General features: G+C 40.4%; 1 protein-coding gene and 1 long non-coding RNA gene across 10 annotated transcripts in view; one reads left to right on the forward strand and one right to left on the reverse strand.

The window, feature by feature from the left end:
• The window catches only part of cntn4 (contactin 4), a 445,220-nt gene that overhangs the window by 349,636 nt on the left and 69,810 nt on the right, over window positions 1–25,774 (forward strand).
• LOC137496009 (uncharacterized) lies at window positions 14,432–15,827 on the reverse strand. Its single transcript, XR_011016072.2, has 4 exons — window positions 15,813–15,827; window positions 14,979–15,095; window positions 14,845–14,886; window positions 14,432–14,500 (listed from the first exon to the last, which is right to left on the reverse strand). It is a non-coding gene; the product is annotated as an uncharacterized lncRNA (long non-coding RNA).

Here is a 25,774-nt window from a genome sequence, read left to right on the forward strand (position 1 = left end):
ATATGAGTGTGAGGAAAGAGAGAGATGAAAATCAGTCCGAAAGAATGAAGCTGAAGAGCCGTTTGTGATTAAAGGAGGCCGGTTTGAGCCCACAGTGTTTGGCCCTGATAAACAGTGTTTCTGCGCAGCTGCTGACCCTCGGGACAGATATTGCTGAAATTAAAAGCCGCGCTTACTATTGGAAATACACCCAGTGCTGCAAACACAAAATGAAAGAATGCATTATCATTTTTGCTTCTGTTTGGGGCTTGTCACTTTTTATCTTTTATTATTATTAAATGTCATAGATTTCTTGAGTCCTGGGACAAAACTGGGTGCAGAGCTGAGAATATGCATTATGTTGTTGAATTGTTTTTGGATGAATTTGTTAACCGTCTTGCTTTTTTCTCACAAAAAAGATAAACCTTTCACAACATTAAACTCTCAGAAATAAAGGTATAAAAGCTGTCACTGGAAAAGTAACCTTTTAAGAGGCACACTTTTTTTTAGGTAAAAGGTACATATAAGCAGAGCTGGATTATGAACATATTGGGCTCTGGGGCTATACAAACCCAAGGGCTCCCATTTATTTAAGCTCCTCACAAAAGTAGCTTTATTATTATTATTATTATTTTTATTATTATTATTATTATTATTATTATTATTATTATTATTATTATTATTATTATTAATAATAATAATATTTAGCAAATTAATAATATTATCTACTTTTCCACTATTTGATTTATAATTATTTATTATTAACCTAAAGGTTTTTTAATAAAAGTAGGGGTAACACTTAGATGCACACTACAAATATTTTTTAAGCATTAGCATATAGTATATTTATTATCTGTTTAGCATTAACTCTACATTAATACATGTTAGTAAGCAGTTTATAACCGCAGCTAAATGTTTTATTCTTAACTTATGAGCATAATCATAATGTGCTTAATAATTGTTCATTTATAATTTGTGAGTTTATTCATTTTTCATTACTAAATTAATTCTTGCATTATTTACAGATCATTTTGTATTTATGAGTACAGTAGTTGGTGGTGTTTAAGATCATTCATTATGAGTTAGTTAATATAGTAAGGGTTACTATCTATGTTAATAAATGCTTTATTAGCTAAACTTCATCCAGTTTTGTGAGCTAATCTAAAGTGTGGACTATTAATGCTTTATAAATCCCTTATACATGATAATTAAAGGCTCAGTATCAAATGAACAATATTTTACATAAATACAATATAAAATTGGATTAAAACAACAACAATATATTCATTTACCAATATAATATGATGCAACATTTCAATATTATTTAGCAGTGTTTCAACTGTACGGTAATTTAAATTTTAGATACGATTGCAAATATTTATTTTTAATTTGATGCAGTTTTTTTGTGTATCTTCAAATTAATATAAATTAATAAAGTCATTTATTTTCTACTTTCCTCTCTTTAGACTATAACGAAGCCTTTAGTTGTTATTCATATGAGATTTTTAAAGCATAAATAGTCCTCACTTTAGATTAGGTCTCAAAACTGAATGAAGTTGAGTTAATAAAACATTTATTAACATACAAAATAACTATTAATAACTGCCTGAATAATAAGGTATATAAATGTTCATTTGAATAGTTTATATACTTATGCATTCTGAATAATCTTAAAAAACATCAACTATGCATAAATAACTAGTTTGTATATAATGATATATTTTATTATTGAATAATTATTCATTAACAAAGTATATGAAAACACAATTGTTAAGCACATTAAACATGTTTTTAAGTCAAGAATACAGCATTTGTAGCTGCAGTTATAAACCGCTTATTAACATATATTAATGTAGCTGATGCTTAATAAATGGTTCATAGTGTGTAGTTATTATAAAGTGTTACCAAAAAAAACACACACACACATTTGCAATTCTTCAAAAATGAGTTCTTTAAAATAAATTCTTTCAATAGGATATCTTAGGCCTAAAAGTTTAATCCATGCTTGTAATTTCTTATTTGGTCGTGAGTCAATCAATTAAAGAAGGTTAGCATGTTAAGATATTGTCTGATCAAAGCCAGCACCAAAATTTCATTTCTCTGGATTATTAATGTCGTTTTTATAAAATGGGGAATTCATTTAAAAGTTTGCTTTCTAGCTTTGTCAGTTTGACTTAAACCATGTATTTTATTGAGATACTTTGCAGCGATCAACATTTGGATTCTGTTTGTGTAGGCTATTTGAGTTTTCTCACAAAGTGTCTCGATTATGATTGGGATTGGGCGTGGGATTAGGATTGTGCAGATGCACAGCGGAGACAGAGCTTCAGTTATGAGTCTATTAGGCTATACAGCAAGATTCCGCCTATCCTGAGCTCTCTTACTGCACTATAATAATGGATACTGTTTCAATTTCATTTTTTGTATTACGATGCACTTGTTTAGTCTACCTTTGTCTGAAAAAATTCTCACGCTAGAGCTGAAATAAGGAACTGGGAAATAAGGGACTTTCCAGGGGAAAAAATGGGGCATTTGGTTACCCTTATGGGAGATTAAACAGGGCTTCTCAAAACTGCAGCCACTCCGAGCCACAGTTTACCGATGTCACTGTTTTTGGACAGCAGTGGACGAAAAGAATACTTCACATTATCAGCATGTGAAAGCACAACGCAAAGAGGTGTCTCATGTGTCATAGCGCGAATTAATTCTTCAGCAGAGGGCTCCCTCTTTCCGTAGCCTAGTCTTTAAATTAATCCAGCCATACATGTTAGTACCTAAGGAATGCATATTGATACATTAAAGCTATGTATTAGTATTTAAAAGGGTTCATGATGTTCCATAAACAGCTTTTGTAACATTATTCCGCATAGCCTATATATTGTAAAAGCAGTAGCTTTTTACAATAGTAGAAGAGTTTCATTTATTTATTTATTTATTTATTTGTTTGTTTGTTGGTTTGTTTGTTTATTCATTTATTTATTGGATTCATTAATTTTTTGAAGTTTTCAAGAGATGTTGATGGATAGTAAGTTCATAATATAAAGTATTTACTAATAAAATAATTGACTATTAAAAAGCGAAGATATCGTTTTCCACAGATCTTATTATTTTAATCGAAAGTGCACACAAGATTAAATAACTGAATAGTTATTTATTAAGCTGAATATGATATCAGATGAGGGTGAGGCAGTGGCGCAGTAGGTAGTGTTGTCGCCTCACAGCAAGAAGGTCGCTGGTTCGAACCTCGGCTCAGCTGGCGTTTCTGTGTGGAGTTTGCACGTTCTCCCTGCCTTCGCGTGGGTTTCCTCCGGGTGCTCTGGTTTCCCCCACAGTCCAAAGACATGTGGTACTGATGAATTGGGTAGGCTAAATTTTCCGTAGTGTGTGAATGTGTGTGTGGATGTTTCCCAGAGATGGGTTGCGGCTGGAAGGGCATCAGCTGCGTAAAAACTTGCTGGATAAGTTGGCGGTTCATTCCACGGTGGCGACCCCGGATTAATAAAGGGACTAAGCCGACAAGAAAATGAATGAATGATAACAGAAAATAATAATAAAAATGATGTTCACCCTAAAAATTACTACTACTGTATACATTAATTGCATTATAATATCTAAAGATATTGGCATAAAATAGACACCTTTGAGACCTTCCAGGACATAATAATAGCCTACTTATTATTTCTAAAACTTATTTTTGTTGAAAAGTTTTTTTTTTTAACAAATGTCTGCTTGTTTCTTCATCATCAGTCATCAACATGTAGAATGTGAGTGACTCAGAGTAGAGTATAACATATTTCTGTGCATATTATTTAAGTCTATTTGCTCACACAACTGATTTGAAGCTAAATTATTATGCCAGATGCTGCTGTGTTGATTTATTTCACGTTGAGAAATGACATAGAATTATCTTGTGGAACGGCAAGAGCTGAGTGTACCCATACTAAATCAGCACATTGAATAATTGAAGAGTGTTGAATGTATTAAGAAAATTACCTCGGTATAAATGGCAAGGCATGCGAGACTCCTTTAAAGGTGAGACACTGCAGGCTAAAACACTATTTTATCATGCTCCTACCAATTTTGAGATTTGGGGCTCCTTTTTTCAGTATAATGTAAAAAAAACATCCAAAATACATGTTTAAGTGCTTTTGCATCAATTTGCATCTGACGATTTCAGTTACAATACATTATTTTAAAGGCCATTTATTTGTCACAATTAGTTTTTTCTTCTGCACTGAGCAATAAGTTTTTTCTTCAGCAGTACTTACATGAACCAAAGTTCACAGTTTGCTTTAATAAATAAGTTATTAATTAAGATTCTTACAAAGAAATTTCTACATACATCATTTTCATTATTGATTTCAGCATTTTATTTTATAAATATTAGAGTTATAGAAAAAAAATACTTTGAACTATAATCTGTCAAAATAAAGAGAAGAAATATATATATACAACCCAATTTTTAAATATTCACATTTTTTGTGTTAAATGTTTATGCAAATTAGCACATTCCTATTGAAAATGTGGGTAACACTTTACTTGAGCGGGGTTCATAAGACACTTATGAAACCTCTATAGCCACATTTTAAAACCATATTTAATGCATGCTTATAATAATAACTGTCATTAAGTGACATTCGCTCAGTTATGACATTTAAAATGCAAAAGATGACATTGTTTGTTTTGACAACTTGACATAAATACATCACAATCTCTTTTTGTCATGATATTACCAAGGCAGCAAAACTTGTCATAAATCTGTCATAAACATGATTGTCATGCAGCCATTATAAATTTCATGATTTTTTAAACAGTGTTCTTTTCAACCTCAGCTATAGTGATACAAGCTGAATTTGTAATGAAATACTAATTAGGCTGTTTAAAATTGTTTAACAGAGTTATGACACTTTTAATAAGACATTAAAATGACAAGTGAATTTTTTGCCATGAAACTCTATGCACAGGCAGGCTGATTAGATGCAGCAGGTCAGATGTCTCATTAACCACATGGCGCAGATGATTGGTTTCGGTCACCTCGATCGCTTGCTCCTCATTAAGGAGATACCCTCCTCCACCCCAGCTCCACCTATGTTTACATCTGCTAAGGGGGTTACATATATATTATGTTTGCAGCAGCATGTTTTATTGTCAGACGACAGACTGGCAGTAGCAGGTCTCAGTACTTGCTTTGCCATAATAATCAAAGCAGCAGCAGAGGAGCAAATCTATACCACCAAGACCAAATACATCATCATTCCCATATATATTCATTACCATTTTTTTTCATGACACAATTATAATGCACTTATGATAATCAACCATGTTTATGACAGATCTATGACAAAGTTACATTGTATTGGTAATGTCTAGTTGCCATGACAAAGATAAAGACCGGCTATGATGTATTTGTTTATGTCAAGTTGCCATAACAAACAACATCATCTTTGCCTTTAAAATAACATGACTGAGCAAATAACACTTCATAACAGTTGTCATGAGCATGCATTGGTGGTTCATTCTGCTGTGGTGACCCCTGATAAATTAGGCAAGGCAAGGCAAGTTTATTTATATAGCACATTTCATACACAATGGCAATTCAAAGTGCTTTACATAAACAAGAATAAAAGAAACAAGTAAAATAAAAATAAAAACAATAATAAAAATGCATAAAAACAAAACATAAAAACAGGTAAAATGTGATATAAAAGAATGAAGAAGAAGAGAAAAACATAATAGTGCAATCTGTCGGACGCAGCACAGTGCTCATTCAGTAAAGGCACAGCTAAACAGATGTGTTTTCAGTCTTGATTTGAATGTGCCTAATGTTGGAGCACATCTGATCATTTCTGGAAGCTGATTCCAGCAGCGAGGGGCGTAGTGGCTAAAAGCCGATTCACCCTGCTTTGACTGAACTCTTGGAACTTCTAGTTTATATGATCCTAAAGATCTGAGTGATCTGTTAGGTTTGTATTGAGTGAGCATATCTGTAATGTATTTAGGTCCTAGGCCATTTAGTGATTTATAGACCAGTAGTAATACTTTAAAATCTATTCTGAATGTAACTGGCAGCCAGTGTAGAGACCTGAGGACAGGTGTGATGTGCTCTGATTTTGTGGTTCTGGTCAGAATTCTGGCTGCAGCGTTCTGGATGAGCTGCAACTGTCTGACTGTCTTTTTAGGAAGACCAGTGAGGAGTCCATTACAGTAATCCACCCTGCTGCTGATAAAAGCATGAACAAGTTTTTCTAAATCTTCACTAGAAACAAAGCATCTGATTCTTGCTATGTTTTTGAGATGATAGTATGCTGATTTACTGACTGCTTTGACATGACTGTTGAAACTCAGATCTGACTCCAGAGTCACACCAAGATTCTTGACCTTATTTTTTGTTGTTTGACCTTTAGTGCCAAGGTACGCATTTACCTTGAGAACCTCATCTTTGTTTCCAAACACAATCATCTCAGTTTTCTCTTTGTTTAACTGAAGAAAGTTTTGGCACATCCAATTGCTCATTTCATCAATGCATTGGCAGAGGGTGTCAATGGGGCTGTAGTCATTAGGCTGTAAGGCTAGGTAGATCTGAGTGTCATCAGCATAGCTGTGGTAGGAGATTTGGTTCCCCTTCGGTTGGGGAACTTCAGTGCCATGAATGGGAGGATTCGGATCAGAAGCCGCTTATCTGGAGAGTATTGAACGGGCCAATGAATGAAATTAATTGGCAGCGTAAGCTTGCGCAGGTGTGCGACATCTGCAATTATCTCAGCATATAAGCACACCTGAAGCCAGCAGACGCCATCCTTTTCGCTTCAGATCCTTTCTGAGTGAGTCGATGAGGGTTCCTCTTGCTGATCAGCACTTCAGAGCGAACGAGTGTGTCTCCCGGTCCAGAGTGGGTCTTCGCGGTGGCAGACGGTCGAGCTGGGTTACTCCCTTGCCTGCGGTTCTTTGGGTCCGGTCCTCCAGAGCGGTGCGTATAGTTGCAACTTTCCTAAAAGAGCAACACAGTCGTGCAGCACGTCCTTTTCAGGATGGCGCTCCGACTGTGCGTTTCTGGATGCGGGGGTTTCCTGTCTCCGGATGATGGACACGATCACTGCATTGCATGTTTGGGGGTCCAGCATGTTAATGCGGTGCTCGCGGGCGGTTCATGTCGTCATTGCGATGCCATGACCGTTGCACAGCTAAGATCGCGGCTAACTTTCGCAAGAGAGCGAGCCACCCCAGTTGCCTCCTGCTCTAAAAAAGCAGCGGGCGCTCGGGCAGATCTGAGGGTTTCAGCGGGAGCTAATCCGCCGCCCACGGGCTCGCGGACCTCTCGCTCCTCACGGCGCTCCATCCAAGCTTCGGGTGGTGAGAGTGATCCGTCTAACCAGATGGTAGCTCTCACACTCGCTGACACCGGAGATCAGATGTCCTCCGCGGCATCGGAGGGTGGGCTTTCACTGTCCGACGAAGATCCGGACCCGCTCGCCCCCTCCGGGCAGGTGAGCGCTGTCAAATCGGATCCTGAAGCGGACATGTTAGCCGTGCTTTCCCGGGCTGCTTCGGCCGTGGGGTTGGAGATGGTTTATCCCCCAGCTCCGCGGCCGGACCGACTAGATGGGTGCTACGTAGAGGACCAGAAGGCGAAGCCTTCGAAGCCTCTCGTCCCCTTCTTCCCGGAAGTGCACAGTAGGCTCACGCAGTCCTGGAGGGCACCTTTCTCTGCCCGTGCTGCGAGTGCCTCCGCCCTCACCGCCCTTGACGGCGGAGCTGCCAGGGGGTATGAGGCGATCCCGTCAGTGGAGCGCGCTATCGCGGTCAATCTTTGTCCGCGCGGCGCCTCTACGTGGCGGGGTTTGCCCCGCCTCCCGTCCAAAGCCTGTAGGTTGTCTGCCTCCCTCGGAGCCAGAGCTTATAAGGCTGCGGGCCAGGCTGCTTCTGCTTTGCACGCGATGGCCACCTACCAGCGCTACCAAGCGCAGGCGCTGGCCGAGCTGCACGAGGGCGGGTCCAACCCAAGCTTATTACATGAGCTGCGCACCGCGACCGATTATGCTCTTCGGACTACTAAGTCCGCCGCGTGTGCGCTGGGGAGGACGATGTCCACACTTGTGGTTCAGGAACGCCACCTCTGGCTAAACCTGGCCGATATGCGCGACGTTGACAAAGTTCACTTTCTTGACTCGCCCATATCCCAGGCTGGCCTGTTCGGCGACACCGTCGGTGAATTCACCCAGGAATTCAAGGCGGTGAAAGAGCAGTCGGATGCGATGGGCAATGTCATCTATCGGCGTGGCCGTAAGCCCGCTCCGCCCGCCGAGCCATCCACCTCCGCTGTTCCTCGCCGAGGGCGCCCGCCAACGAGTGCTGCCCCGCCCCCGCCTGCGCCTCCGGCCAAGCGGGCGCGGCGTTCACCTCGAAAGCAGGCAGCCCCTCCTGCCCAGGGCGCCGTTAAGTCCGGTAAACGGACCGCGAAGCGTCCCTGAGACAGGCCATCCGGAGAAGAGGAAACTTGCTCTTTCCCCGCTGGAGGGCGGGGCCCCGATAACAACGGTACTTTTCAGTGCCACCAAAACATCAGTAAAAGAGCACTTTTTCCCTTCCCCGGATGTGACTGCACGAGTTCTGCCAGTCCGGGACGCGCTGCCTTCCGGCTCGCAGACTCTACGTGCTTCGCCAGTGGCTCACGAGCGCTGGGGGGACGGTCTCCCTTTCCTCAGCCCTCCAGCCCCCTCTCCGGAGTCAGGGTGCGGAGCCAGAGCGAATCGCTCTCCTCCAGCTCTTCCGCGGGACCCTCGTGCTTCCCGGATCAGCACACCCACTCCGCGCTGCCCCACCGCTGGTACGTCAGCGATTGTAGCGATGACTCCATTAGCAGGGGCTCTGCCTGCCTGGTTAGCGCGGGCCAGCCCCTCGCGGTGGCTCATACGCACAATCAGACTCGGTTACGCGATTCAGTTCGCGAAACGGCCCCCCAAGTTTACGGGCGTGTATTTCTCCAGGGTCAACCCCCTGTCCGCCCCTGTCTTGCGAGAGGAGATTGCTGCCCTCCTGGCGAAGGGTGCAATCGAGCCGGTTCCTCCAGCCGAGATGGAGAGTGGGTTTTACAGCCCATACTTCATCGTACCCAAAAAGAGCGGTGGGTCACGGCCAATCCTAGATCTGCGCGTTTTGAACCGCTGTCTGCACAAGCTGCCGTTCAGAATGCTCACGCAGAGGCGCATTCTCCAATGCGTTCGTCCTCGGGATTGGTTTGCAGCCATAGACCTGAAGGACGCGTATTTCCATGTCTCCATTCTTCCACGCCACCGGCAATTTCTGCGGTTTGCGTTCGAGGGTCGAGCGTGGCAGTACAAGGTCCTCCCCTTCGGGCTCTCTCTGTCTCCGCGGGTCTTCACCAAACTCGCGGAGGGTGCCCTAGCGCCCCTTCGGCTCGCGGGCATTCGCATACTCAATTATCTCGACGACTGGCTGATTTTAGCCCACTCGCGGGAGCAATTGATTATGCACAGGGACAAGGTGCTTCGGCATCTCCGCCTACTGGGGCTTCAGGTCAACCGAGAAAAGAGCAAACTCGCCCCCGTGCAGAGGATTTCTTTTCTCGGGATGGAGCTGGACTCGATCACCATGGTAGCGCACCTCTCCGAGGAACGCGCTCGCCTGTTGCTGAACTGTCTGAGGGAGCTCGACAGCAAACTAGTGGTCCCACTGAAGTTCTTTCAGAGGCTCCTGGGGCATATGGCATCCGCAGCCGCCGTCACGCCGCTCGGGTTGCTCCATATGAGACCACTTCAGCACTGGCTTCACGATCGGGTCCCCAGACGCGCATGGCACGCGGGCACACACCGGGTCTCGGTTACTGCGCTGTGTCGCCGCGCCCTCAGCCCTTGGAACGACCCCTCGTTCCTACAGGCCGGTGTGCCTCTAGGACAGGCGTCCAGCCATGTTGTTGTTTCAACAGACGCTTCCAACACGGGTTGGGGGGCCGTGTGTCGCGGGCATGCGGCTGCGGGCCTCTGGAAGGGTGCCCAGCTGCATTGGCATATCAATCGCCTAGAGCTGTTGGCAGTGTTCCTCGCTCTCCACCGCTTTTTACCGGTGCTGGAGCGGCAACACGTGCTGGTCAGGACGGACAGTATGGCGGCGGCGGCGTATATCAACCGCATGGGGGGTATGCGCTCTCGCCGCATGTCTCAGCTCGCCCGCCGTCTGCTCCTCTGGAGTCACCCGCGGCTGAAATCGCTGCGCGCCATTCACGTCCCAGGCACGCTCAATCGTGCAGCCGATGCGCTCTCACGACAGCTGTTACGCCCTGGAGAATGGAGACTCCACCCCGAGTCTGTTCAGCTGATATGGGCGCGATTCGGGGAGGCCCAGATCGATCTGTTTGCTTCCCCCGAGAACGCTCACTGCCAGTTGTTTTTTTCCCTGACCGAGGGCTCTCTCGGCACGGATGCACTGGCCCACAGCTGGCCTCGGGGCATGCGCAAGTATGCGTTTCCCCCAGTGAGCCTGCTCGCGCAGTTTCTGTGCAAGGTCAGGGAGGACGAGGAACAGGTTCTGCTAGTTGCGCCCCTTTGGCCCAACCGGACCTGGATATCAGAGCTCTCACTCCTCGCGACGGCCCTCCCCTGGCGGATCCCTTTGAGAGAGGACCTACTCTCTCAGGGACAGGGCACCATCTGGCACCCTCGCCCCGATCTTTGGAACCTCCACGTGTGGTCCCTAGACGCGAGGAAGACTTAGGTAACCTACCGACTGCGGTGGTTAATACCATCACTCAGGCTAGAGCCCCCTCCACGAGGCGCGCCTACGCCCTGAAGTGGAGTCTATTCACTGAATGGTGCGTCTCTCGCAGAGAAGACCCCCGAAATTGCCAGATTAGTGTTGTGCTCTCTTTCCTTCAAGAGAAGTTGGACAGCAGGCTGTCGCCCTCCACTCTCAAGGTTTATGTGGCCGCCATCTCCGCTTATCATAGCGCGGTAGCTGGCGGCACCATGGGAAAGCATAACCTGGTCATCCAGTTCCTTAGGGGTGCTAGGCGAATTAATCCATTTCGCCCCCCTCTCATGCCCTCTTGGGATCTCGCCCTCGTTCTCACGAGTCTGCGATCCGATCCCTTTGAGCCACTCGAATCAGTATCTCTAAGATTTCTGTCCCTGAAGACAGCTCTGCTGGTTGCGTTGGCCTCCATCAAGAGGGTCGGGGACCTGGAGGCATTTTCGGTCAGTGACTCGTGCCTGGAATTCGGGCCGGATTACTCTCACGTCATCCTGAGACCCCGCCCCGGTTATGTGCCCAAGGTTCCTACCACCCCCTTTAGAGATCAGGTAGTGAACCTGCAAGCGCTGCCCCCGGAGGAGGCAGACCCAGCCCTTTCTTTACTTTGTCCAGTTCGCGCTCTGCGCATTTATGTGGACAGTACTCAGAATTTTAGATCATCTGAGCAGCTCTTTGTCTGTTATGGCGGTCGGCAGCAGGGAAGTGCCGTATCAAAACAAAGATTATCCCACTGGATTGTGGATGCCATTTCACTCGCTTATTCGAGTCGAGGTCAGCCGTGTCCCCCGGGAGTTCGTGCACACTCCACTCGGAGCGTTGCATCCTCTTGGGCGCGTGCACGCGGCGCCTCTCTAACAGACATCTGTAGAGCTGCGGGCTGGGCGACACCCAACACATTTGTAAGGTTTTACAATCTGCGAGTGGAGCCGGTTTCCTCAAGGGTATTAGGTAACCCTTTGGTGATTGAGGAGACAACTCGGTAGGGTGTTGAAACACGCTTGCTGCGCCATTCTCCCTAACACGGAGGTACGTGCGCCTTTTTTATCTGTCAGTAAAGTTCCCCGTCAGGTGAGCCCTGCAGATTCCTCCGTGGCCCCCAGCACTGACTCAGCGGAGGAGTCACTTGCTGGCCCACTACGTTGTAGGTCTGCCCGCTGGACAGCCCGCGTTTTGGGTATAGGTGCCTGCTATGCGTGATCCCCACTAGGCGATCCCATATGCTTATTCCGCCACGGTTAAGTCCCCCCCCTGGGCGGACCCGTGTCTTCCCTCTCCGCTAACCACTCTTTTGCTATGCGTACTCCCCCTTTTTAGGGCTAGTCCATATGTAAATTCTGCCATCTATCCCCCCCTTGGGTAACGGATGGCCTCCGCAGCGTCCTCCCTATCGGGATTGCACGCTTCCCAACGTACTGTCGTATTTCCTAGAATTATCTAGATGCTCACGACTTCCCAAAAAATATATCTAAATCCGTAAAACTTCTGTTGAAGTAGGATAAATTAGGGCCAGGGACACGTTGGAGGACCGCGCCCCCCATGATGTGGGTGCGTCACGCTTGCTTGACTATCTCCTCATCGGGGGTGTTGGTAAGGTGCAGTCATTATGGCGCTTTCCATATTCTCCCATTCATGGCACTGAAGTTCCCCAACCGAAGGGGAACGTTCGAGGTTACAGAAGTAACCCTTCGTTCCCCGAGGAGGGGAACGGAAGTGCCATATTCCGTCGCCATAATGACTGTCCCTTAGCTGTTTGAAAGTCTCTTCAGCTTAAAAGGATGGCGTCTGCTGGCTTCAGGTGTGCTTATATGCTGAGATAATTGCAGATGTCGCACACCTGCGCAAGCTTACGCTGCCAATTAATTTCATTCATTGGCCCGTTCAATACTCTCCAGATAAGCGGCTTCTGATCCGAATCCTCCCATTCATGGCACTTCCGTTCCCCTCCTCGGGGAACGAAGGGTTACTTCTGTAACCTCGAACGTTCTTTCTCATTATTTGGCTTAGAGGGAGCATGTAAAGGTTGAACAGCACACTGTTAGACATTTCAAAGGGTTTTTACAGTAACTTACTGGCAACACTGTTGCCAGTAAGTTACTGTATTTTAGATTTACAGTATACAACTGTAAATCCGTTTACAGCATGTTACTGTAGTGTCTGAAAATGGTTAACTACTGTAAAAACCTAAGTTAACAGTTAGCTACTGTAAACCTTTTAATTTTGTCCTAAATATTTTATAATATAATTTTATTAATATTATTTTAATACTATAGACCTAAAAAAGACACAATTACAAAATATTAACAAAATAAACACTCTTTATTTAAAACATTGGAGATGCTTAAAACAAGCTTAAAAATTTGTAAAAACATTACATTTCAATCATTCAAAATATTTTATTTTAAGAAAAAAAAACATTGAAAATGACAAAGCACATTAACATACATGTACAAAACTAATTTAAGTGTCTGACCTGCATATTGTTGAGAAAAAAAAACCCAATTGTACTAAGTACTACTGACATTAAACCAGACACAGTTACAAAATATTCCATTCTTTAAAACATTAATAATGCTTAAAGCATTTAAGGAAAATGTGTGAAAATTACATTAAGCAATAAAATCAACACATTATAAATAAATAAATCACACAAAGCACTAGAACATACATGTACAATAAAAATTTAAACTTCTGAATTGCATATTGTTGGAAAAATAAATATTTGTAACTATTAGCCGACTCAGAAACAACACAACTTTAAAATATTACTAATTCTGGTGTCAAATGCTCAACAAGGTCTGAATTCACATGTTCAAATGCAATTCATCTTTATTTCTATTGCACTTTTATAATGTAGATCAATGATGTCAAAGCAGCTTAACATAGAAGTTCTTGTAAATTGAAGCTGCTTCAGTCCAGTTTTCAGAATTGAAGCAGTAAATGTCACTGCTGAAAGTCCAAACACTGATCCACTGATCCACCAATCGTAGCCAAGCGATCCAGTGGCGACAGTGGCATGGAAGAAACTTCACCAACTGACGAAAGTGTAGAATAAAAGCCCTTGAGTGAAACCAGGCTCAGTTGGGCACGACCAGTTCTCCTCTAGCCAAACTTGTGCAAGGCTGCAGTCTAGGCACCGGAGGCTTGAAAGTTCACCAGCGGGTGGTCAGGCTGGCCCATTGGATCAATGCGGAAACTCATTGATCACGTGTGTCTTTTAGGATTCACTCCTCCATGACCACCACAGCATCTGGTCAGGATTTGGCCCAGTCCAGGATTATGAAGAACTCTGGATAAGGACAAACAGACTAACATAAGCATAGAAGAAGCTTGTTTAAAAAAAATAAATCATATACTGGTTAATTATTTTGAAGCATGGCAGCTAGGTTGGGCTAGTTTTCAGCTGGTACTGAGCAACTGGCTCCTGCTCATAACCTGCTCACTACCATGTTTAAAAGATAACTAACCAGAATGTCCTGTTTATTTTTTCCCCTAACAAGGTTTTACAAAAACATTGAAGCATTTGTGATGGGTTGATTCACAGCAGGACAGATTAGACTATTTGTTTTATGTATTCCTAATAAACTAAAACAGACTGAATACTGATACAACTATTGAGAGTGTCTCACCTAATCCAAGTTCTCAGTTAGCTGGTGAAAGAAGGATAACTCACTGTTGTTCATGGTTGTCTTTCTCTTCACTACTTCTCCTGCTATCTTCTGGCTCACTCTGGTTGTTGCTGTGCATTTTGTTTCATCCTCTGGAATTATTTATACAAAATTTTTTATTATTTTATTTAATATAATAATATTTATTATTTAATATTACAAAATATTTAGGCAACATGAAATGGGGAAAAAGACATTTAATACATAGACAAATGCATGTATCCCAATACTAATTATTGTATTTTGAAATGTCTGACCCATGACAGACCTCAATCTGCTCAAAAATATTATAAACAAAGATGAAAAAAACCCTACTAAATGGTTTAATAAAAAAGGGAAAAAGATTTTTTATTTAGCTAGCAACTAAACATGTGACACATTTTGTATTAAAAGTAACGTTACTATATTGAGAAACAAATAGATGTACAGTACTTACTGTTGTATGAGGTCCAGTTTGCACAGGCAGGCTCCCAGTATTCTATATTGAGACCATAAAAAAGCCAAAAATACAGATAAGAATACCATGCTACAATCCACAACCTCCACACAACTTTTTTTTTATTTGTTTACCTTGGTTGCTTACTGGTCTTGCTTATTTTTTAAGCATAAGGCTGTGCTGATCAAGATGTTCCTCCGAAATGCTGTTTGTTTCTTCAGACAAAACCTGGTGCTGTGCTCGTGCCATATCTAAACAGAAAAAAATATAATGGTAACAATTATGTTAAACCAAATGTCAAGAGTTGTGATAAAAAAATAATTAGCAAACAATAAATAGCAAAAAGGTGGTTATTATCATAATGCATAGAGGTAAAGTTGGTTTTATATTAGCAGATTCAGACTTCCCCCTTAATAATTTAATTTCATAAAAGTATTATTTGCAAACTCTAAATAGTGAAATCATTTTAGCAGCTAACGACTATCAAAGTACAACATGTTCACGGTCAAATAAACAGTGTTAATGTTGATTTCAAGTCATACTGGCATGCTAATTCTGATCGAATATTCAAAGTAACATGGTAAACAGTATAACATTAGAGTCTTCTAAATGAACGAATGTGCGAATATAAAACCAACTTTACCTCTATGCATATTGTAGAATTACGTTAACGTTCTTATAGGTTACGTCGCGATGTTATTTTCTCAAGCTAACGATATAAGTTACTCTAAACCAGAGAAAAATAAGTTCACAACATCTAATATATATATAGTATAAATCAATATAAGTTAAACGTTGCACGTTAAAATGAGTTTGAGTCCAATTCAGTATAAACTTAGCTCAGTTTAGCTAACAGTTAACATTACCATTTTAAGATCGCTTCAGCCAATGTTGCCGAGCAAACAAATGCTAATAGAGGTGCTCAAATCAATGTCGAGTGTTGTCAGCACAGACAGACGCGCTTTTACCTGGATTATTTGATGTCTTTCATTCATATTCTTCTGGGGGAAAACACTCTCTGCCGGACCGTTGTCTCGTGCTAAGTGTCCTCCAAAACTGTCTGCATACCTCTGGTTCCCTCCTAAACCAAAACCCGCTGCAACACCGGTTCCTATGTAAATAAATAAAAAGATATGACGAGAACAATGGCTAATAGTCATAAACAGTCTTATTTAAAGTAATAGTAGTGTTAATGTAATAAATTAAATAAAGGTAACATCTTAATAGATGATATATTTCTCAAATGGGCGAAATAACGCCAAGCCAGAGAAAATAATAACAGCCAACTTTATACTTTACTTTGTTCTATTCTCGTCCACAAAACATTCTGTAAAATGAAACACTGCCTCAGCTTACCAGAGTAAAGTTTGTTAAATCCAGTATGTTCTTCAGGCACACTAATAAATTGTCCTCCAGAATTGCTCCAGGGTCCTCAGGCAAAATGTGGTGCAGAGTAGTCGAATCGCCGCAAGGTGGCGTTGAAGCAGTTGTGGAAAATACAGTATAATACACGAATTTTTACAAATACAGTACATCGCTGTATATGTTGTTCGACGTCACACTAAATTCCCATAATGCAACGGTAAATACAGTTATTTACCGTAAAAGGAATTTGCAGTATTACACTGGGTGAAATACAGTAAATAACTGTGTAATTTACAGAAATGTCTAACAGTGCAGAGGTGCCAGAATCGAGCCTTGTGGGACTCCACATGTCATGGGTGTCCACCTCGACCTGTGGTCACCTATACTGACATGGTAACCTCTCCCTTCAAGGTAAGATCTAAACCATTTGAGGACTGTGCCAGACAGCCCAACCCAGTTTTCCAGCCTATCCAGAAGTATGCTGTGATCGACAGTGTCAAATGCAGCACTGAGATCCAACAATACCAGCACTGTTATTTTACCTGAATCTGTATTTAGGCGTATATCATTGATTATCTTTATAAGAGCTCTCTCTGTACTGTGATGTGCTCTGAACCCCAATTGAAAATTGTCTAAACACCCCCTGAAGTTTAAGAACTTGTTAACCTGGTTAAAAACAACTTTTTCAATGATTTTGCCAATGAAAGGGAGATTTGAGATTGGCCTGTAATTGCTCAGTAGGGTGTTATCCAGGTTGCTCTTCTTCAAGAGGGGTTTAACAACTGCAGTTTTAAGTGAGGTTGAAAAAATCCCTGAGAGAAGTGAAGCATTTACCACTTTTAGAAGATCCATGTCTAAACAGGTAAACACCGTTTTGAAGAATGATGTGGGGAGCGTGTCAAGACTGCAGGTTGATGTTTTCATAACTTGCACAATTTCTTCTAAGATTTTGCCGTTAATTGCCATGAAATCAGACATAATGTCTGACTTCTCAAGTTGTGGTTGAGCTTGTTTGATATCGACACAACTTGACTGATTGGATGAGCTGATTGCCTTTCTGATATTATTGATCTTATCAGTGAAGAAATGAGCAAACTCATTACATTTGCTTTCAGAGAGGAGCTCACTTGGAATCTGACTGGGGGGGTTTGTGAGTCTCTCTATCGTTGCAAAGAGTGTACGAGCATTATTTAAGTTGCTGTTTATAAGGCTTGAAAAGAAAGTATGTCTAGCAGTGTTTAGTTCCATATTAAAGGCATGAAGACTGTCTTTATAGATGTTATAATGGACTACTAGTTTCGTCTTTCTCCACATACGCTCAGCTTTTCTGCACTGTCTTTTCATCATTTGTACTCTCGATGACCTTGTCCAAGATCCCTTTTGCCTGCCAGTCATCTTCTTGACTTTAACAGGAGCGATGTCATTTATGACATTCTCAATTTTAGAATTAAACAAATCAAGGAGAGAATCAACAGAATCAGCAGATATACTTGGTGCTAGTGATATGGCCTTCATAAACTGCTCACTGGTGTTCTCATTTATGCATCTCTTTCTGACAGAGACAGATCTGTCTTTAATAGCTGGAGTGATCAATATATCAAAAAAGATACAGAAATGATCAGATAGTGCCACATCCTTAACAACAGTCGATGAAATGTGTAAACCCTTAGTTATAAGTAGATCAAGGGTGTGTCCACGATTGTCTGTGGGTCCTTGAAGATGCTGAGTCAGATCAAAAGTGTTAAAAACAGTCATCAGTTCTTTTACAGCATTGATTTCTGGATTATCAATGTGAATATTAAAATCCCCAGCAATACTAAAATAATCATATTCAGAGGTTACTATTGATAACAGCTCTGTAAAATCCTCAATAAAAGCTGGAGAATATTTTAGAGGTCTGTAGATAATGATCAGTAAGATGCGTGGAGACCCTTTCAGTGCTATACTCAGATATTCAAAAGAAAAATAGTCACCAAATGACACTTGTTTACATTCATACATATCTTTAAACAGGGCAGCGATGCCTCCACCTCTCCTATTAACTCTGCAAACACTCAAAAAGTCAAAGTTTAAAGGAGCTGCTTCATTTAGAACTGCTGCGCTACAACTGTCATCTAGCCAAGTTTCATTTAAAAGCATAAAATCAAGGCAATTTGTGTTGATAAAATCATTGACTAAAAGAGACTTATTGTTGAGTGATCTGACGTTTAAAAGCGCTAACTTAACAGTTTTAGCTGTTTTTTCTATAGTAGTCTCAGATCTACATTTAATAGACACCAGATTTGAATGATTTGCTAAACGGCCTGATGAAGTCTTTGGTTTTCTGTCACTTAACACAACACATATCTGCTTAGAGAAAGCTGCAGACACACTGGGTTCCTGCTTGTTCTGAAAACATTTGATAAAGACACTGTTATCTAAGCAGGCCCCCGACACACATCACAGAGAGCTCTTGTGTTCACCAGCTGAAGATGGGGCGTTGTTGTTTGGGCCCTGGCGGTGTGATCGGAGGGCTCTTCCAGGAGGGCTCATAGGTGGTTGTGGAGCAGGCCGCTTTTTGGTTGGTAACTGGGGGCTTGCGGCAATGGAGTGTGAAAGTTTAGTTCCAGCATACACCAGTTCCTCCATCTTGATTAGGAACTAACCCGAAGCAAATTAGAGACTAACCCGAAGCAAAATAAATGAATGAGCATGCATTAAATCTCATTCACATTCATGACATGTGATATAAGGGTTTCATGACAGTCTTATGAACATCCACTTTAAGTAAAGGGTTCCTAAAATGTTTCCATTTAAACAACATTGTAGAAAATGTATCATGAAAAATCTATCATTTTAATGTAATTAATCAACTGATAAAGTATGATCACTAGTATGATAACTGTTAATTATTTTCACCCTTTTTACCGGCATGTCTATCTTAATATTAGATGTGAAAAGTAATACGTTTCAAATGACTGACACTTGAAAATATAAATGTGTATGTTTTCTACTCGAATAAATAAATCTCTGTGTTTTGAGATGTACAAAAGTAGAGTTTAATCCTTTGTCTTCACTTTCATCTTTTTTTTAATATTTTTACAAATCTCTGCGATGCCAAGGAACCTTAATGCTGGACCCCAGGAGACGCGGGTCAACGTGCCGAGCGCTTGCAGAAAATGTCACCGCCGCTTTAGCTCCGCGGCTCCTTTGCTATTTTAATACCGAAAGGAGAAAAACACTATTGTACACAGCTGGTTGTCTAAAACGCCTGCTCTTTGAGCTCGGCTAGATGTCCAGATGCTTCTGTCAATCATTTCTTATCACTCCCATTATATCTGAATTGCCAAGGCCTTTGGACACCCGTGGAGTGAGCGACACCCGCATTATTAAACCCAAGAGCGTCTCTGACTGACAAACCAAATAATGCTTGTCACCGAGACTTAGATGAAAGCCACGGGTGAATTATGGCCGAGCAGCTTCTTTTGTAAATAGGGACCAAATTTGGAGCACTTTTTGATTTCATTGGGTTTACTCGGAAAACTTTCAAACAGCATCAACTAATAGTTTTGCAGTAACTAGATTTTTGTTCAGTCAGTTTCTCTCGTCAGATCAATCTTTTTTCAGAATATTTATTGAACTGTTGTTGGTGGTGTTGTTGTTGTTGTTATTGTTGTTTTTTTAGTTAGACAAATTTGGCTGTTTAGTCTGGAATTGTTTTTACTGGTCTGGTCAATTTTAGTCATTGTGAATGTTAACTTGAAAATATTGTAATATTTATTATTATTATCTATTCATTTCTTTTTAAATAATCCTTCATTTACATTTTGTTGTACCAGTTAATGTAATATGTCCTCAGTCCAAGCTAAAATTTTACCTAAACGTCAATATCTTTGCTCTTCCAGCATTTTAGTAAGTGCTGTTTTCAACACATCAAATTTGGATTTACATTAAGGTTTTTAATCTTTTTGCCACACTAAAATTCATTCCCGCCACGGCTACATTACAGCTGCTCATTTAAAACCTTTAGTTGTTTCCAGTGTGCAAATTTTACATTGAAAATGGAGGGTATTATACTTTTTGTTTAATTATTATTAGGGATTATAGATGGCGAAATTTAGTGGTTTTAATTTTTTATTTTTTTTTTAAAGCATGACGGTAAAACATGAACGCAATTATGAATGTATTAAAACATACGCTTGTTTGCAGTAAAAATTCATAATAATGACAAAAAAAACTAATTTGCGCATCTCCTTACCTCCAGCTATCCTGCCGTTGAGGCTGGTGTATTCTGGGAAATTTTCTTACCCCTTGGTTTAGAGTGTAGTCCTGGAAAATCTCAGTTTGAAAGGGCATCTAGCCCTCCCCCTTAGCCCTATACGCCTTCAAGCTAAAGAGAATTGGGAAACCCCTACTCCTTCACTTAAACACGCAAAACGAGGGTTAGGGGTAAAGGGAAGGGCTAAAGGGTAGAAGTGGGATTGGGCCTTAAATTCTGACCTGATTAGCTATTTCAGTTTACATTAGGTCAAACTATACAAAGTATGTGTCTAATTTGACTTTACTTTTAGGCTATTTGTTGAAACAAACACCTATTTTATGATAAAACAGCCTTGTGAACTCTTAAGTTGTATATTTGAGGGTGTGCAAGACGTTTTGTGCACAAACAGAGGAAATCTGCATGCAAGCAAAGAGATTTGCATGATCGTATTACATGAACGCGATCTCCGCTTGTAATACTGCGCTCAAGACATTTTGTCATTGAAATAATGCCATAGGTAGTTGGGAGATCAGTGTAAAAGGCCTGCCACCACAGCTAAAGAAAATCCTTTAAGTCTATGCTAGCCAAAATCACTTTAAGTAAAAAAATACAAATAAATTCATAATATTCTGAAATATTTTTAATAGTTTCAATTAAAAACAACTTCTCTCGATGTGAATACGCATATTAAAATGTAATGTATTTTTTCAGTATCATTACTCACGCAATCCTTCAGAAAACTTTCAAAAATGTTTATTTATTCCTCAGTTAACATTTCTGATTACTAACAATGCTGAAACTAATTGTGCTATTCTATAGTGGAAATGCAGATTTATTAAGATACCAGATTTTTTTTCTGTCTGTGTCTGTCCGTCCATCTGTCCATCCGTACATGCATCCATCCATCCATCCATCTACAGTATCCATCCATCCATCCATCCTTTCATCCATTCATCAATCCATCCATCCATCAATTTATTTATTTTTTTGCCAAGGTCACATTTTATTGATTAAAATAAAAGATTTTATTTCAAATAAAGGTTGTGATTTTTTTTAACTGTCTATTCCTCAGTGTTGTGGAAGGTGATTTAATATTTCAGTTGCCACAAAAAATATTATCAAAATTTGTAATAATATTGTAATGAAGATCTGAAGGATTGTGTGACACTAAAGTGGAGTTATGATGCTTTGCAGAAATAAATGACCATCACAAGGAAAACTGTTATTTTAAATTGAAATAAAATGTAGCAAAATTACAGCTTTTATTATTAAAGAGATAAAAATAACCTCGTTATTTTATTTATTTTATTTTTTATTTCCACTGAGTGGTTCTAAACCTTATTGAGTTTCTTTCTTCGGTTGAACACATAAGAAGATATTATGAACATGCAGGTTATTGGTAGCCATTGACTTCCATAAAAGAATAAAACTACTATGGAAGCAGCACGTCATGATTTTGCTAAGTAAGATGCAATCCTGTTTAACATCTATGTTGATCCTGGAACATCTATTTTTGTTCGAAAATGTAATCTAGACCCATTTTCTTTCCCTAAACCCAACCATAACTGTAAGTTATTCCCGAAATTAATGGGGAATAATAGCGATAGCAATCATGTAGAAGTGCATAAACCTAACTGTAAACATATGAACATATGCCTTAATTCTGATTGACCGACTGGAATGTTCTGGGTGCACGCAGTAGAAAATATCCCACGGAGATGGGTGTGCCTTTCAGTGCAATGTAAACAAAAGATATGTTAGACAAATTATTATTAAAATGATTGTGTATGCATGAATGCAGATGGCAACAACAGTTAATCTAGCTACTTACCTCATATAAAGCTTGAATTGACATTAGACCTGATAAAAGTGTAACCATGATTATTCTTCAGACTATATAATCGTACAACCAAAATCTATAATTGTTGCATCCCTAATTGTTATGCAGTTCAACCATATGAATGTGTCTAAATGTAGAAGAAGCCTACTTCAGCAATGCAATGCTTTCGTTGTGCTCTTTTGTTTTTTAAAAAAAAAAGGGAAAAAAAAGAAGTCTATTGTACAATGCAGTAATATTATTTTGTTTGAAAATACAATATATTAACATTTTAATGTAGAAAAAGCCAACATGGGTGTCTTAAGGAGAGAAAAAAAATAAGGTATATGGGCTCTTATATGTTGTTGTGTCATCACTCATATAGCAAGTCATATCTCTCTGGCCCTTCGTTTGGGATGCTTTTCATGAACGGGCCGCCATGACAAACTAACTGAATAGCCCTCCTGTAGATGTTAATCCAGGAACATGGTCCTACTTGGTGAAATCAGGTTGGGGATGGAGCCAATGGGCACAATCAAAATAGCTTATTACTAATAACAGAAGAAAGAAAATTAAGCCTTTTTTGAACATGTTTTAAACATGTGAATGCTAAATAAATAATGACAGAGATTTCATTTTTGGGTGAACTTTCCCTTTCATTATTCATTTTGAATCAAAAACATGCACGATCGGTGACCACTATAGACTATGTCCAAAAAACAAGAACAAATCTCAATCCGGTCCTGTGTTTTGACCATTATATATCTGTGTATCTCAAAAGAAATCAATGTCTTTCTCCATATTCCTGATTTATACGAAATTAAATCAATAAGGCCTGCATTATAAATGTGACCATACCGCATTAACAGTAAGTCAGAGAGGATAGATGCTGTAATTCGTAAAATCTTTGACACGGTTATGTGAGTGTCAGATGCTGTGATAATGAATGTTATGTCTTAAGAACCATTGACTCGTATACACTAAAAAAAATCAATATCAATTACCTGGCTATTGGAAAAGTGTCAGAAGACAACCTTTCCATGTCCCATTTTTCCCCCCTCTCCCCTTTTTCCCTTGACCAACAAGTGATTGCTCTGTTGTTCTAGTGATAACGCCGAAACTCATTGAAAAGCCTTTTTTCCCCCCTTTTGTCAGTAATTGCAGACTAACCTTGAGGTTGAAGAAAGCAAAGGTACGCTCATCAAGGTGGCTTCCCGAAAACAGATCTCTTGACGAAGCGTGATCCGAAATGACCTGCTTCTGCCTCCTCCGGTTTATTTATCCAGCTGACAAGGTCGTCAGTTTATCAAGTGCGTTTCCCAGCAGAAGGCCTACTGAGATACAGACACATGATCCATCTCAGTAACGCCAGGAGCTCTCACACCTCTCTTTAGGGTATTAGCCCTCTACATAGATCAGCCCTTCATGTTTGGGTCAACCCTCATGCCCCGTTTTGGAGGATAAAACAACCTATCTGGTCTTTCTGCATACGCTACATAACCCTCCCTTTGGGTTTTCGGTAAATGTTTTTAAAACCGCCGCTGAACCTCCAGGTAGGTCAGAGTTGGTGAAAGAGTGTTGCGGCCTGCTTTAATGCGCTGTCCTGGGTCATATCGGAGAGCTTGTACACTATACAGTTTTATTTACTTTTGCATTTGAGCGCCGTTTACAGTGTTAGAGATTCAAGTGCTGCAGGTTGTGGAGTCTCTGCTGTTAGTCGGAAGTTGGTGGATTTAACAGCTCTGAGTGTTTGCATGAGTTCAGCTTTGCTGCAAGGCCGGTGGTCAGTATGAAAGCTGCTTGTGGGCGGGCGAAAGATTTTAACCTGAAAAGGTACTTTATGTTCTCTGGAAACATCTATGGCAGCGATGTTTTCTTTCTTGCATTTAGTTTTATTTTATTTTAAAGCAAAGTTTATTAATAGGTTTGGAACAGGTGGAGGGCCAGTAAATGTCATTTTTCAGTCATTTTTATAAGATTTGTATTTAAAATCAAATTGAAACTCTATGTAATTATTCTAATGATATTTATCTATTTCAAATAATATAAACATAAAAAACATTTTTTAATAAAAAAAAAAAATCAACGTCAATGTCCAACGTCAGGCAGATGTTGCCTTTTGGTTGGAAATGAAAATCAGGTTGATGTCAGAACCCAACATCTGAGAGACATCAATGTCTAATGTCAGGCAGACGTTGCATTTTAGTTGGAAATGTAAATCAGATTTATGTCAGAACCCAATGTCAGATAAACGTCAATGTCCAACGTCAGGCAGACGTTACGTTTTGGTTGGAAATGAAAATCAGGTAGACGTCAGATTTTGTACCTATGCAATGTTCTGCCTTTGTGCTTTCACGTAATAACACTGTCTTGACTAGTGCGGTTGAATGACACTTGTCCTGGGAGCACTGTACCAATGTGGCGGCGCTATTGACGCATGCTCAGGGTCCCTATACGATATCTAGTGTGTATATCTATGACTACTTTTAGCGACGCTACTGCCCAACACTGGATTTTGGTTAGTTAATTCCGCAACCTAAAATTAACCGAAGATCAACATCTACTGATGTTGTATGGACGTCTTATTTATGATGTCATTTGATGTTAAACTGACATTGGATTTTGCTCCCCTGACATCGCAACCAAAATATAACCAAATACCTACATCATATGACTCTGTGTGCCTGCTGGAAACATACAGATATTTTTTCAACACATTTTTAGGCATTTTAGGTTTAATAACTGATTTCAGAATAATCTAATTCTTTTTGTCAGTAAATAACATTTTAACAGTTATTTTGAAAGCTAACATTATTTAGCTTAAAGTGCAATTTAAAGTTCTAATTAGGCAAGCCTTTGGAAAACAATGGTTTGTTCTGTAGCCAATTAAAGGTGACTAAAAATGTTGATTAGTGTTGTTATATTAATAGCTGGTATTATTTATTATAGCCAAACTGCTTTTATAGCCAATTTTTTTTTTTAAATGTGAGAAGAAATTAAACTGCGATGAATGTCCTTGCTATCTTAAACATCACTTGGGAGATATATAAAACAAATTTACAGGGCTTATTATTTTGTGTTCAAGTTATCATTACTTACAGAATCATTATTATTTATAATATTTATATTTCCTTTGAAATATTTTTTCTTACAAGACCAGTATTTTAATGCTCGTGTGAAAAATAGTTCCTTTCGATTTGGAATTATGTCTTATAACTCAAACCATTTTTTTCACCTTGCTTAAGACTCTTCTGTTTGACCCAGCATTAAGTGGAAAAAGATTCTGCAGAGCGGGTTCAAGATCTTGTTAAAGTTTATTAAGTGACGCGCTCAGACTGCAGATGCCTCAGCAAAGTCAACACAAGTTTTATCATTCCTCTCAGGCTTCAAAGGAGCAGATGTTTGTCTTGTTTTTATTTAGTTTTTATTTTTTTAAAGAATATACTAACAATTACTAAGGTCATGTTCTTCCATGCAATACAAGATAATAAGAATTATGCCTTTTGATC

Source organism: Danio rerio, chromosome 6 (genome assembly GCF_049306965.1).
Source record: "Danio rerio strain Tuebingen ecotype United States chromosome 6, GRCz12tu, whole genome shotgun sequence".
In the NCBI taxonomy this organism is placed as follows: domain Eukaryota; kingdom Metazoa; phylum Chordata; class Actinopteri; order Cypriniformes; family Danionidae; genus Danio; species Danio rerio.